The sequence below is a fragment of the Anabrus simplex genome, chromosome 3, assembly GCF_040414725.1.
Source record: "Anabrus simplex isolate iqAnaSimp1 chromosome 3, ASM4041472v1, whole genome shotgun sequence".
In the NCBI taxonomy this organism is placed as follows: Eukaryota; Metazoa; Arthropoda; class Insecta; order Orthoptera; family Tettigoniidae; genus Anabrus; species Anabrus simplex.
Genome location: NC_090267.1, coordinates 97,970,243 through 97,986,545, shown reverse-complemented (window position 1 = coordinate 97,986,545; position 16,303 = coordinate 97,970,243). Strand labels below are relative to the sequence as shown.

The 16,303-nt window shown below is 40.2% G+C and overlaps 1 protein-coding gene and 1 long non-coding RNA gene across 2 annotated transcripts in view; one reads left to right on the top strand and one right to left on the bottom strand.

Moving 5' to 3' along the window:
* The window catches only part of LOC136866023 (ankyrin repeat and SAM domain-containing protein 1A), an 878,495-nt gene that overhangs the window by 291,904 nt on the left and 570,288 nt on the right, over positions 1–16,303 (bottom strand). The gene's annotated exons all lie outside the window — the stretch shown is intronic.
* Positions 1–16,303, top strand: part of LOC136866024 (uncharacterized) — a 51,837-nt gene that overhangs the window by 402 nt on the left and 35,132 nt on the right. Inside the window, exon 2 of the long non-coding RNA XR_010859478.2 lies at positions 1,909–2,084. This is a non-coding gene — a long non-coding RNA (uncharacterized lncRNA). The remainder of the gene's footprint in view (positions 1–1,908; positions 2,085–16,303) is intronic.

Below are 16,303 nucleotides of genomic sequence, written 5' to 3'. Positions count from 1 at the left end.
CGGTCGTGTTGTGTAATACATAGTAGACTATGAATAAACAAGTGGACTAGATACATAGACATTTTTAAACAGAATATATCTGGTAAGATATGTCCATAAACCATTTATTTCCCGTCCAGCTCCATGGCTGAGTGGTCAGCGTCTTGGCCTTCGGTTCTCGGGGCCCCGGATTCGATTTCCAGTCTGGTCGAGGAATTTTTAAGGGGATAGTCTGGAGTTAAAAATCGATATTTTGGTAATTTCGGCGAAAAACAAATTATGGCTGAAATTGAAAGGATTGACTTTCTTCTTTCTTGTTACGAAGTTATTTCGTTGAATTCAAACAATTCATCACTTTAATTATGCTTTGTTTGCCAGTCTGGCCACAGCAGAATTGGACGTGGCGTCTGCTTTACTTTCATTTTCACGCCAATTATAATTTTACATATTATTTCCCATTTTTGTCGCATAACATTCTGCTAAATGTAACAAAATTTGTATTGTATATGTATCACGGCTATATTAGGAATCCTGTGTATGGAAATTTTGATTGCAGAAGTTTTTCAAGAAGTAGGGTTCGTTAAATCCAAATTATTAGAAAACAAAAATTACAAAAACTTTAGTACAATATACCCCGTTATATAAAATGCACAGAAAAATCAATGAACAGTGCTTGTTAAAGAAGTATTATCTAGCTAATTTCAAATTTTCATTAACATCTCAGTTAAATTTCATGAAAAAATGGAATGAAAAATTTAAAAAATATTTTAAAATGTTTTTGGGAAACTATCAACTGTATATTAAATAAATGTTAGTGATAACCCTACCTTTATTTATTTAGATGCCATTCCCAAACGGTTTCGTGAAAATCCATGCATTATGTAAAAGTATCCGTCTCCTTAAACAATTCATTCCCTTGACTCGGGGACTGGATTCTTATGGAGTCCCCAATATTCTTGCAACTTACACACAACACTATCCTCCATACACGCTCACGACGTTACCACACAAAGTAATAATACTTACTGTTATTTCTTTCCTATGGATTTTAGTTCATCTTTGTATTTAATAATATGCTACTTTCTTTACGTCCCACTAACTACATTTACGTTTTTGGGAGACGCCGAGGTGCCGGAATTTTTTCCAGGAGGAGTTCTGTTACATGCCAGTAAATCAAGTTGGGGTCAGAAGGCAATCGCCTCATCCGTCTGAGCCACTCAGCCCGGCATCTTTATATTTATTGATCCGGAAGCAATGACCTCCAATTAATCCACATTAATGAAGTTTCGCTGTGCACTGGATTTTTTCAGCTCCCTCCCCCGCTATCGTTTATGGCCAACCAATGGGATCTCCTTAATTTACTGAGAATTACCCCGACACTTTCTCCGGATTTGCTGTAATATTGATTTAGTCTTTAAGGAAGCACTCGATAATACAACTATTGATCATTGGTTCAGACAAATAATTTCTCTCTAAATGAAAAAATGTTTACGCTTGCGTGCTTACAGATGTTTTCTTTCTGCTGAGCCCAAACTTCGAACTCTACCTCAACTCACACCTCTTCGGGAGATGTGAGTATTTTGGATGGCATAGTTGAAATAATGATGATTGGTTTAAATAGGAAGAATCACGCGATTATCGTACCTTCTTAACACTACTCGAAGAGACGAAAGGAATACTGTGATTCCAACCTCGCGAGAATGAGATGATCGGCTGACGAAGGTGTAGGGCAATAGGATAAGAAAAGATAACGCTTCGCAAACCTAAGGGGAACAAAAACTGGCTATGGGAGGTAAATGGAAAAGAAGAGGAGTCTGCCATGAATAAAAGTAATTAAATTTAAACTCAGTGCTTCAGGGACACTACACTAACCATGCCTCACGAGTGTTCAGCAAATCCATCACTTATCCATATCTTAATATGTTACAGAAGATCATCCAGTTCTCAAGTGAGAAGATGCAGTTCCTTTTCGCTATAGAGAGTATGTCCAAGGGAGAAAGGATGGAGATTACCTTCGCATTACATTGTCAACTGAAGTTACCTTCCAGCACCAGAACCAAGTGATATGCAACAAACCAACCAGATTTGCTGCCATCAAAATCGAGGTACAATTATTTACCTATTCATTTTCTCATTTAGGATAAATTTTAGACCGTAAAGAATAGAAGTTAAGACTAGGATCAATGTTCCAAGTAATAAACACACTGTAACACAAAACTGTATGAAAGCTGGGCTGAGTGGCTCAGACGGTTGAGGCGCTGGCTTTCTGGCAGGTTCAATCCTGACTCAGTCTGGTAGTATTTGAAGGTGCTCAAATACGTCAGCCTCGTGTAGGTAGATTTACTGGCACGTAAAAGAATTCCTGCAGGACTAAATTCTGGCACCTCGGTGTCTCTGAAAATCGTAAACGTAGTCAGTGGGATGTAAAGTAAATAACATTATTTATTAAACTGTATGACAGTAAGCTATAGTAGAAAGATTCAGGGGACTGACTGACAAAGCAGAGATCTCGAAAATACCGGGCAACTTGGCCGTGTGGTTAGCGGCGGGGAGCTGTGAGCTTGCATGCGGGAGATACAGAGTTCGAATCCCATTGTTGGCAGCCCTGAATATGGTTTTCGTTTTTTCCCATTTTTGACACCTGGCCAATGCTGGGGCTGTACCTTAATTAAGGCCATGACCGCTTCCTTCCAACTCCTAGGCCTTTGCTCTCCCATTTTCCCCATAAGACCTATCTGTGTAGGTGCGACGTAAAGCCAATTGTAAAACTGATCTCGAAAATCGAGGAATAGACGGTAAGAAGGTCCCTCCGTGCCTCAGACGGTTAGACGTCGGTATTTCATTTATGCATCCCAGACTGGTGTTTCTATGTAAAATTTGTGCTGGACAAAGAGGACGTGGGACAGGTTTTAGTGTTGAAAAAATTTCTTAGCAGACAAAGTAAAGGTCCCCATACTACGAAAACCGTACGATTAAGCGATTTCCTGAATTGTGCGGAAAGTTGACGAGTTAAAGGACACGGATAGGTTTCACATTGTGAGCCTTGGATAGTTCTATCAATCTAAAGAAAACAAATTTCGAAAATCACTTCGGGCGTAAATGCAGTTTCGGGAAAACAGCCTACAATCGCTTGTTTCTGTACTCGTCTTCTTTTTCATTCAAATCCTATACAAATGAACTTATTTACATAATTCTTTATTTAATGCGTTACTTGTTTCAATACCCTCAAGATTTTTTTTGATTTTTGAAAAATGTTCATACCGAATGTAGTTACAAGGGCTCAAGTGAAACTCTGCACTGACTCACATTAGCGCTCGTAGTGGTGCTTAAGAAAAACAATGCATTGATTCACATTAGCGCGTATAGTGGTGGAAAAAGGTAAACTACTCATCTAATCGACCAGATAACGATAATTAGGAAACGGATTGTATTTTTCGGATATAAATAAATAATATTTTCTCCTACTTTAGCTGCCTGGGATGTTCTCAGCATTGAGTTGCTTGTCTAAAGGGCTGTGGATTTTGTCCGGGATCTCCAGTTTCCCCTTTTTAATATCTCTCCAGTAGCTACCGATGGTACAGTATTAACCTCCAAATTTCAATATCGTGCGTTCAAACACGATAGAGATTGACGTACAGAATTTTCGAAAGGTAGAAAAAGTCAATTCGGATCTCCATGTTGTACGATGATGGAAGTAAGAGATCTATGTCGACACATCTGGGCTTAACCTGAGAAAGTTAAAACTCAACCATATATCGCCCATCAGAGTTCCGATTTCTTTGCGAGTTTGTAAAGTACACCGGAATTTCGAAATTGACGCGCGCACAGCCTAAAATAAGTCAAATAAAATTACCTGCACACGATGGCTGAGACCATTCGATTTTGATTATTTAAGTAATTCCATTTTACTTTGTAATCATTTCTTTGTCATTCCCTCGAATGTGTGTCGGAATATCAGTGCGCTTGGAGCTTCGTCGATAAGAAACACTAAAGGAAGTTTGTACAACTAACCTTAGAGTAAGACGAGAAATATGCGACAATCATGCCTTCAGGTTGACAATGGGATTATTGGATTAACATATTTGCCAGTTGCCGGTAGGCTTGGCCCAGAAATCGAGGTATCAAACGTCCCTCCCCAAGAGGTGTACATTTTTGAGCGGAGCCTTTAATGGTCAAGATAGCTAAATAACAGCGCAGATTCTTGGACATACCCACACTTTTGGAAAACTCAACTAAGAATGTTGATATTGTTCCACTTGTTCCGATGAAAAGTCCTACAACCTTTATGCAGGAGATGATGTATGATTCTTTGAAGTAGCTTGTGGTTGGTTTACAGATGCTCGCTTCTCCGCGTCAACCTCTGCTGGCTGACTTGAGTCGACCTCACATCTAATGGTGGGGTCCAGGATATATGCAAAGTCTTTTTCTCGCTCAATTGCGATTAAATCTATTCTCCGGTTGCTCCCACCGTCAGCAACACACGGCACGTCTCCTCGTAACTTTTCTGGGAGAATGTTGCTGCAATTCTAGATCTTATTCTGTAGTGCCTAACATTCCTAAGCAAGTCCCCCCGTGGACTTGAACCAAGAACATTAGCTAGGGTTTCAGGTTCACTGCAGTGTCTGCAGTGGACTTCACCACGGCTACGTCCAGGAAGGGCCAGTGCAGAAACCATGTTGCATTGCATTTTCAGCGCGTCTTTCCACTCTGATTCGGAGAGTCCATTTAGGGAGTCGATCCATCGGTTGGCCGGTGTGTATTCCGGAATAGAGGATCGCTCCCTTACTGAGAGTTCTTAATGCACACCATTTTCTATAGGCTACTCTCTTTTTTTTTTTTTTTTACTTAGCATTTCTCGTAACTTCCTTGCGTAAAAGTTCTTCGAGTTGAGTGTTATCTGCATTTCTTTGCTCAAGTCTCCGAACGCACAGTTCTCTCTCTTCTACCCGATTGCGCAATGATGTTATGTATTAATTACAGCCTTCCCGATTTCAGCTGATAGAAAAGAATGGTCTGTGTCACACAGATGTATTTGTGATCTGCCTGTTAGAAAGAGACTTCGAAGTTAGTTAATGAAATAATAATTAATGCATCCCCTCCTCGAGCAGGACTATACAGAAAAGCTATCGAGATTTAGAGCAACAGAAAACAACCTTGACGGAAAGATGAAGCTCATTCTATTATAATAGAAGCTAGGCTCTCAGGATATATATATGAAGTTTTGAGATCAATGATAAGAACAGATTGCCTTCATGTAAAGTAATAAAGCAACCAGAAAAAAAATCTGTCCTAAAGATGAGTGTATTGGTGTCAGTGTCACTTGTGAGATAGCAGATTTGCAAGTACTTGTCACAGTAGAAGTGGTTACGTAATACGTAATTCTGTCATGAATATTTCGTTACCGCGAAATGCCCTCATTATATTAAAGTTCCTTCTTTATAGGTAATTTTTACTCATTATTATTATTATTATTATTATTATTATTATTATTATTATTATTATTATTATTATTATTATTATTATTATTATTATTATTATTGAAAATGAAAACCTACAACCTGTTTTCCAGTCATTTGACCGGGTCAGGGATGTAATGAATGAAAGATATATAGGCTGTTATTACAACGGGGTCGCCACTCCCAAGGTGATTTATTAATGAGTGATAAATGCTATGAAAATGATAATGGAGAGTGTTGCTGGAATGAAAGATGACAGGGAAAACCGGAGTACCCGGAGAAAAACCTGTCCCGCCTCCACTTTGTCAAGCACAAATCTCACATGGAGTGACCGGGATTTGAACCACGGTATCCAGCGGTGAGAGGCCGACGCGCTGCCGTCTGAGCCACGGACGCTCTTATTATTATTATTATTATTATTATTATTATTATTATTATTATTATTATTATTATTATTATTATTAATATGCCCGTTCGGATTGGAATTGAGCTGAGAAAATGTTCAAACATAATTTCTGCCTTCCATTCTACCATTAGGCGCTTGAAGATTGCCTAAATAGGGGATGAATTCAAAGTTTTCCTTTCAAGGATTCTACTTTTCACCTCTACGCATGCATTATCACTAAGTTTCATAATAATCAGAAGCACAAAAGTCACAAGGTACCCTGGTGAGCCCGAAATTACGACATACCACCTGTTCGTCTCTCTGTACCTTTATTTCTTTTTACCTTCATAACCAAGAGAACTGACAGTAACAACGAACAATGTAAACACTGATTGCTACAGGGTACATGGGTATATCTGAAATTTACCTTTTCTACTGCTCTTGGGATTCTTCAATATAACTAGTACTAATATGATTGAACTAATTTCTAGATCTAACTCTAAAATCTAAACTACCACGCCAGCCAGCACCAATCACATAATTTACAGAACATATTTCTGTCACTTATGACTTCTGCTTAAATAATAAGTAGCGGCAGTTGATGTTTAGTAACTTTCACGTCACTGCAGCTAAGTCTATGTGCAACCTCCACTTCCTCAGTCAGGCACACAGAGGAAGTATGGCCGAAAATTGAAATGTTCCATACCTAATAGATACTAATAGTTTTCAGGGACCCAATCAGCTTCAGGGGTATCGAATAAAGAATTAATAATAATAATAATAATAATAATAATAATAATAATAATAATAATAATAATAATAAAAAACCGAGCGATGTGGCTACGTGGTTACATTCACATTTCTGTGAGCTTGCATTCGTGAGATCGTGATACTGTGAGGTATACGGAGAGACCTGGTGCAGGGCTTTCTCGTTGACGCCCATAGGCGACCTTCGCGCCTGGGTGCGCTCAAAGCTTAACTTCTCCATCCGACGGACAAATCACCAACGACAGCGTCATATGCCCTCACTAAATATCAAGACGGTGGAGAGGTATGTAACTGAATCCAGGCTTTTAGCACACAATTTAGTGATTGCAAATTTGATACCCTCACGACCAGCATTGTGATGGCGAAAATTCTTTCCACCAACGAGACTCGGGCCAGTTAACCATGTTCATGCCTTAACAATCATGGCCAAAAGCCGGGCATTCGGGCGATAGTTTCCCATTTTCACACCAGGTAAACGCTGTGGCTGTACCTTAATTAAAGCCACACCGAGCTCAATAGCTGCAGTCGCTTAAGTGCGACCAGTATCCAGTAATCGGGAGATAGTGGGTTCGAGCCCCACTGTCGGCAGCCCTGAAGATGTCGGATGTTAACAACTATCGCGGCATCTCCCTCCTACTTATAACCTACAAAATTCTCTCGAAAGCTCTTCAAATCAGGGCAGAAGAACAGCTAGATCCAGAGCTGGGTGATTACCAAGGAGGTTTCAGGAAAGGGCGGTCATGTGTGGAGCAGATTATGAATCTGAAATCTGTCCTTTCATATCTTAAACTAAGGAGTAAGCCTTTTGTAGTAACGTTCATCGACTTTAAGAAGGCCTATGATTCAATTGATATAACTACCCTACTTCAGATCTTAAAGGAATTTGGCTTGGACGGTAAAACAAGAGGGATCATCCAACAGACTCTCACCAACACCGTCTCAAAAGTGAAGTTTAGAGGAGAGATTTCAGAGGCCTTTGAAATACGGACAGGAGTTAGGCAAGGAGATGGTCTCTCACCTCTGTTGTTCAACTGCGTTCTTGAGAAAGTGATCCGTGAATGGCGCAGAGAAATGAGTTATGAAGGAGTCGAAAGCGGAGTCAGACTAGGCCACAAGAACAAGAACCTTTCAATTGACTGTCTAGCATTTGCAGATGATCTCGCGGTTTTCGCTGATTCCTTGGATGTGGCCACGAAGCAGACCAACCAGCTTCAAATACAAGCTGCAAAGGCGGGCCTCCAAATCTCCTTTGAGAAAACGAAATTCATTACAAACATCAAACAGGCGCCAAGTGAGCTAGAAGGGACTCGCGGAAAAGTCAAGCGAGTTGAAAAATTTAAGTATCTTGGTGAATGGATAGAACCTAACTTGTCCGAAAAAGAAGCCTTTTCTTCACGCATGAATAAAATGGAAATGGATTACCATCTGACTAAAAATGTCTATAACAAAAGATCTATATCTCTGAATGCAAAAATCAAACACTATTGCACTGTTATCCGGCCAGAGGCTCTATATGCGGCGGAATGTCTCGCCATGAACAAAAAAAGGCATGATGGAGAAATTGGAGGCCAAGGAAAGAAAGATTTTGAGAAAAATCTTAGGTCCAGTCAAAGACAACGGCGAGTTTAGGAGACGGCACAACCAGGAGTTGTACTCGCATGCGGAGAAAATAACTGATGTGATGCGAAAAAGGAGGATTACTTTTTATGGAATGAATTCAACACGGTTAACCAACCGCATTTTCACTTTCCTCCAAGAGAAAAAGGCAAAGGGGGCATGGTTCAGTGAGGTACAGAAAGATCTGCAGGAGATTGGGATCTCATTTCAGGATATCCAAGAGCGTGTCCCACTTAAGAAAAAACTCCAAGAACATCAGAGTTTCCTACCAAAGCCGAAGATGAAAACTGGAAAGGCATGGACGGAAGAACGAAAGGAGCAACACCGTATACGAATGAAGGAGTACTGGACCAACATTAAAGTGCAAGGGAAACAGTTGAAATGACGTGGTCCTTAGTTGGCCGAAACGAAACAAGAAGAAGAAGAAGTATGATCTAAGGTACAGTGCATAGGCACTCTGATCTGATGCCATTTATGCTACCTATCAGTCAATTTCGATGCTATACTAGATGACAGAGAAAGAGGAATAGGAATGAGCGTGCTATTCCTGAGTTTTAATTTTTGTTCATTCTAGTAAATACCGAAGATATATTTTGCACATCGACGTCGCATGGCACGGAACTTGAACGAATGAAGAGAATACGGATGACCTTCTACTGGGGAGAGAATATTCGTTATTGAAATCATAACGATACATGCAGTTTTGTATTACAAAATACCAAACATATTGCATTTAATAAAATGTCACAAGAAATAATTAAAGTATAATTTGCCAACACACTACATATCCCATTCATGTTATTTGGGCACATCTTTAAAAGTTGGACAACCTAAGCCCCTGTGCAATTTCCTAGACTAAATTATACAGTCAAGGAATCCTCTTCATTAACTACATGCATTTTCTCTGTTTTCTCCTTCGATAAGATTTTTTTAAAAATCTGTTCTTTCTGGTTTCTTCCAATCTCTATTAATTAGATTAGCAAGTCTGTTACGTTCAAGTTCGTTTTTAATTTGAACTATTCCTTTCCCATTTTTCTCGGTTGGCAAATCTTCCAAAAGTGAACGTGAGAGAGAAATTTATAAACGAGAAGTAAATCAGGAAAATTGATAGCGAAACCCAGTTATGTACTATTGTTAAGTTATTGAACAGAGTGTGGATGCACCGGGGAAGAATTGCAAAATTGTTTAGGGATTTTGGGGAAGTAAACTGAGGGAACAAAAAGAATTGATACATGCTAGTTAATAACAGAATTGTGCGCAAGGCAGTGTAGACAATTTAACATTGTTGAAGTCTAGAGCAATTAAGTACGTAGGCTACAGTTATAGCATATAATTTATTTACAGTCGTAGTCTAATTAGTTGGCCTATGCATGATTTCCGACAGTTGATACTCATATTCATTTTAGGTGTCAGACGTGTATGAAAGGACTGAGGATGACTACTGCCGTGACCTCCAGTTTGGGTGGTCGCGTTTCCGGGATATCTGATGGATCTCTACAGCATGTCCGAGAAGTATTTTTTTTTTTTTTTTTTTTTGCTAGTTGTTTTACGTCGCACCGACACAGATAGGTCTTATGGCGACGATGGGACAGGGAAGGGCTAGGAGTGGGAAGGAAGCGGCCGTGGCCTTAATTAAGGTACAGCCCCAGCATTTACCTGGTGTGAAAATGGGAAACCACGGAAAACCATTTTCAGGGCTGCCGACAGTGGGATTCGAACCTACTATCTCCCGAATACTAGATACTGGCCGCACTTAAGCGACTGCAGCTATCGAGCTCGGTAGAAGTTTTATTTCTTACATTAATGTCTCGAACACTCCTTTCAGGCCATCCTTTCTCAGTTCAATTTCTAAATCACTTACAAAAGTGTTAAATTTTGATTAATGTTGCATTTGCGGACACTTTATTCTTTATTTGTGCTTCTACTGCATGTTTTTCAACTATGTAATTTGCTATTAATTTTTTGTAAATTGCATGTATCAACACAAGAAACGATTACACTAATAAACGATACTCTCCCTGATCTGTGATTACCCAGATTATGTGAGATGCGTAGAGGTATGACTCTTTCGCATTAATTAATGCTTGATTTCCCGAAAAGGAAACACTATTTCGCGTCATTTCACAAAATAGGGCTTTCCACGTCGCTTGAATTTCGCTTATAATCCTTTTCTAAAATTATTCATAAGGAGTTTAATTCGTGTGATTACCGGGCGAGTTGGCTGTGCGGTTAGAGGCGCGCGGTTGTGAGCTTGCATCCGGGAGATAGTGGGTTCGAATCCCACTGTCGGCAGACCTAAAATTGGTTTTCTGTGGTTTCCAATTTTCACACCAGGCAAATGCTGGGGCTGTACCTTAATTAAGACCACGGCCGCTTCCTTCCCACTCCTAGGCCTTTCCTCTCCCATCGTCACTATAAGACCTATCTGTGTCGGTGCGACGTAAGCTACTAGCAAAAAGAAAATCGTGTGATTTGTGAATTATTTATGTGATTACAGATATCATTTTATAAATAGAAATTATATGTCTATTTATATTAATTCATGTTTCGTTATGTAACATTGACAAGGTTTCACAAGTTACCCTTTCACCCTACGTAGCCATGGCTTTCACCCTTTATAGCCATACCATTAAGAGATTTTTTAGAATATTAAAACGAACAAGGGGCTGCCTGGCCGAGGCGGTAAAGGCGTGCTCGGTTCGCCCGGAAGGACGTGGAAGTCGTACAATTTAAGAAGCTAGATGTCTACTTCCGGAGGTGCACATGGCCCTGAGGTTCACTCAGCCTACACCAAAAATGAGTACCAGGTTAATTCCTAGGGTGAAAGGCGGCCGGGCGTAGAGCTAACCATCAAGCGCCGAGGTTACGGATAGTGGAAGCCTTTACCTTCAACCCTTTCACGGGCCTTCATGGCCTGTAAGGAGATGACTTTGCCTTGATTGCTTTGGTTTTATTAAAACGAACAGGTATTTCTGTCGAATTGAGAAATCCTTATTCTGTCCTTCATTTTCCTTCACAAACTTTAACACTGATTTTCCATGTATTTCGCTTCAGTTTCGCACTTATCGCAAAATAACTGTTTCGCTTTAAACTGACCATTTCGCTTTAATTCGCTGTAGTTCTCAAAAATAAACTCATTGCTTTCTTAAGATTTCTCAAAATCGCTTCATAATGTATTTATTCCACATTTATCGTTAATGCGAAAAAACGATGCTTCTAGAGGTGGGTATTAATGTTATATTTCTCTCTGATTTGGCCGATGACCTCAGATGTTAGGCCCCTTTAAACCACAAGCATCATCATCTCTGATTTTTCTCGTTTCTTTACACAGTGTTAGCAGATGTGTTTCTTCCATATGTATATTGCATAAAATGCAATGCTTTTCGTTACTTTTTTCCTCTTAACGTTTTATTCTTGTATACTTCCATCAACCACCAAACTATTCTGACTTACCTTGTTGTTAACACGATTTATTCAATCTCAGTTAAAAGAGAACCAACGCGCTGTTTTTTAACATAGAGTTAAACATTTAGCAGCATATTAAGATTCTTACGTTTATCCAAACATTTCCTGGAAACTGTTAGCTAACACGAGTCACGATCAGTGAGAATCTAGAAGGCAGTGCAGGACCATGAAGTTTCAAGCGCACTCTGATTCGTTTTTTTTTTTTTTTTTGCCTGAATACAGCTGTAAATCAAGGCGCGTGAAATCAACATTTACTACTATTTTTTGTCTTGACCGTTAATTTTCTGTTGCTCTATATGCCATAGCCGAGAAGAGAATGCGTGGTTCAAATTTATCTTCTTTCGGAGTGGCACAGATGGTTGAGGCGCTGGCCTTCTGACCCCAACTTGGCAGGTTCGATCCTGGTTCAGTCGGTGGCATTTGAAAGTTCTCAAATACGTCAGCCTTGTGCCGGTACATTTACTGGCACGTAAAAGAACTCTTGCGGGACTAAGTTCGAGCACATCGGCGTCTCCAAAAACCGATAAAGTAGTTAGTGGGACGTAAATCAATTATTATTATTATTATTATTATTATTATTATTATTATTATTATTATTATTATTATTGTACCGGGCGGTACACCTCTACACCATTTATTTAAAAGTTGCGCCAGTTGAAACTCCTCTTCTGGAGGAAGGTTGAACTTTATCTATTCTATTAATTCTCTACTTTCTCAGAAGATGTCACCACGTGGAAAATTTTGAGTTTTTGAACTGTGTCACTTTTGATGTGTCTTTGTTTCGCTTGAAGTAAGAAGTGTGAACTTTCTCTTCTAGAGGACACTACTGAAGAATTACAATAGTGCAACCTAGTGCGAAATCAAAGAACTATTTTGTTGGAGAAATTTTTATTTCAAGAGTTTGTTCTTTGTTAAATTTCCTTCTGTCATGGTTTAAGTTGGCTGTATACCCCTCTTTTTCCCCTTAGTTTGGATCTAGCCAATCCCGAATTTCTTTAATTAATTTTCCACCAATAATGTGTTTCTTCTTCCTCTATGTAGGGGTTTCTTTTCCCTAGCCAATAAAAACTTTGAGGGAGGGTGTTTTATTTCCCCTAACGCCTAGAAACTTCCGCGAGAGTATATAAACTGCTGATTTTAGGGTCTCCGGGCCACTTCTGTTCCATCTTTCAGTGTATTAAGTTCATAGCAGGAGGCGGGAAGCGCCTCTTTCTTCTTCAGCCGTTCAACACCAGGTAATGGCCTATTAATAACTTCTTTTCTTGCTAGGTCGGCAGTTTAACACTCGCGGCGGGTTCGAAGCATTTCCATCATGTAACCTTTTCCTAAAATTGTAATTACTCTTTTCATCTTTTTCTTGTAAAGCTACATATTGGGATAGAGAGTGCTAACCCTCTCGAGCTCCCACTCACATTTGTTTTGAGGTGAACTTATTTTTTTCAAACTATTCTTCGTTTATGTAATGTAAAGTGTTCTTCTCTAAGTCACCTCTGTAGTATGGGATTAGCCCTTGCGTTAGCGGCCCAGAGCCAGATTAGGTTTTAAAAACAAAGTGTATTAGGAGTGCAAGATCGCCTCCTCTCAAATTGTTATTTTAGAGGTCATGTAATCAACCTTCTTTTCATGTAATAGACCTCCGTAGGTTGGGTATTTTACCCCTGTGAATACGTCCTTAGAAGGACAGCTTGAAGGTAGAGTTTGGTGTGGCCTTGTAATAGGCTTACAATTTTGAGAGCGGATCGCTCTTTGAAATTTGTTTCTGTATGCCTCCTGCAGGCTTTATGTGTAATGTTTGGAGCCAGGGGCTCCTAGGAATGAATGGGCTTTTCTGCCCCTTTGTTAAAATTTGTATATCGGAAAGTTGGGCTAGTTGCTCAAAAATTGTGAACTCAGGGCTCGAAGCCCAAACTCTGTAATCCCTGTAATTGTACATTTCAAATTGTGTTTCGGCTACTAAGTACCTGTTCTTTGTTATTACTTAATATTGAAAAGGAAATATAACCTTGTTAACTTTTACATTAACTTTGATTCCGTAGTTTGAGACCCATTCACGCCCGCACCTTCTTACACCTCTACCTACCACCAAAACACGGTAACAAGTGGTAGCAGAGCGTGGTTGAATGGGTCTCAATTTAGCCCCTTTTGACGGCTAAACATTGCTTTGATTCGAACTCTAACAATTTTCTCAGTTGCTGGAATTTTTTGAGTTTTTCAAAATTGTTCTGTCATCATGCCCGGCCCTCGCGATGTTCTCCTCCTTAACTATTTGCGCAAAGAGGAGTTGATATACGAGTTAACTATCAGAAACGTTCAATCTGGAGGCACGGTTGCAACAGACACTAACAAGCTTAGAGAGTCCCTTGATTTGCCCATTTCCATCCCCAATTTGGGAGAGAAAGAAATTGACGACTCTCTTTCCACGATCACGGAGAATATTACTGGGCTAGCTTCCGTAGTTAGTTTTTTTGATGAAAACGATCCGTCTCCTAATCAAATTAAGCGTGTGCAAGGCAGGCTATATCACTTTTCAAATAGAGTTAATGATCTGTTGTCTCTAAAGGTGAATGACGTTCAGAGGAAGGACGCTAATACGCTCCTTGAAACTATCTCTGAATTGTCTAGTAAAGTCACTCAATTGTTAACTGGGGAAGTTCCTCCCAAATCTGATCAGCCCACCATTGTGAATGTAAGTAGTGAGGAAGAACCTGCTAAGGGAGAAGGCAATAGGATAACCGTTGCTGCTCAAACTATCTCTGCCCCATCGAACAACGAATCTGAACGCCGTGCGTCATTGGGTAACATCCGCTCTGAATTAACTTCTTTGCCATTGAAACCTTTAACGACTATGTCACCTGGGTTCAGTAGCTTGCCTCATCCATTGGCAATGTTGCTTAGAGGTATCTCTAAGTTTTCCGTCAACACCACCAGTGATGTAATTTCATTTTTAAGATTTCTAGTGGAATTTCAGGATCATGCCCTTGTGTTTTCTCTTTCGCCATGTCAAATTTTGCAAATTATCTATCCGTATGCTATTGGTATTCTCTCTGATAAAATCGTAAGAGCCATTGCCGAGCAATCATCTATTGAGGATTTCCATGCCCAATTGCTAGCTAACTTCATCCCGGCTAGGGCCAGGTCCTCCCTGATTCAGAAGTACTATTACCGTGTACAGCGCTTGGATGAAAACTTGGCTGATTTCATTCAAGATATCAAATTCTACACTAGGGTGTTTGCTCTGCACTTTCCTGAAGATCAGATTGTGCAGGCTATTGTAGAAGGTATTTCGCCATCCTACAGGTCATATTTGTGTTTCGCGGCGTGTCCGCAAACCTTCTCTGAACTTGAAGCATTGGCCGTCTCAGCGGAAGGAGTTAGATACGCCGATTCTTTGCGTGTCGCGAAAGAACCCCCGCCTTCCTTTAGTAACACTCGGCCTCCACCTCGCCGACCAGTCAATCCCCGTAAATGTTATGCGTGCGGGTCGCCTGACCATCTGCGGAATAAGTGTCCTCTGATCAAGTCAAGTGGGACAAGGAATGGAGCAGGGTCATCACAAGGCTGTTTTAAGTGTGGGGCCTTCTCACATATCGCCAAGAATTGCCCAAACTCAAATAGCACCCCCTCCTGCTCAACTTCTGGTGCAAATTCCAGCTATGCCAATAATAAAAAGTGACTAGTGGCGTCGGCTGAGCCGACTAATCCATCTTCCCGAGACTTAGCCCCTAGTAAACAGGTTGTAAATGCAGAGAACGACCAGCCTTCAAATTCATCTTTTGAATGCCCTAAAGAGTGTCTTAGGATTGCGGCGGATACCCCCGCACCTGTTCCTTTTCTTAAGATTGAGTTAAATAACGAGCCTATAACAGCTCTCTTAGATTCAGGCAGTGTTTGTTCCATTATTTCGGCTGATTGGTATTCTAAATTGAAATCTGTTTGTAAACTCCCTGACTATGACTCATCTCCTGTTAAATATGTTTCGGCTAATTCATCTCCATTAGAAATTCTAGGTTCCTTACATGTCAAAATTCGGGTTTTTAAATTTACATGGAAGATCAAATTGTTTGTGGCCAAGCGTTTGTCTTGCCCCATCATATTGGGAGCGGACTTCATTTCTCACACGTGTCTTGTGCTCGATCTTCAGAGTAAGTCGTGCACATTCAAATTTGCCTCTAATTGTAAAATCCCTCTGTTAAAGTGTAATTCTGTATCATGTTCATCTATTTCGCCTACCCAGGATGAGATGTTGTTAGACCTTAGACATCTACCTGAGGAGCAGGCTGATAGAATTCGGAAACTGTGTCAGTCGTTTCCCGAGGTGTTCTCTGATACTCTTGGTGTTACTGACCTTATTGAATACAAAATTGAGGTCACGGATTCGATTCCTGTCCGTTTTCCACCGTATAGGCTATCTCCACCTAAAATGAAGGCTCTAAAAGAAATCATCGATCAGATGTTGAAGGATGGTATTATTAGGCCCTCTAAGTCAGCGTATTCTTCGCCTATTTTTCTAGTCCCGAAACCCCAAGGAGGCTTCAGGCCTGTCATTGATTACAGGGCTCTCAATCGGAAGGTGGTGTTGCAATCTGTGCCCCTTCCCGACCTTCATTCTTGCTTTTCATGGTTTCGTAAGGCC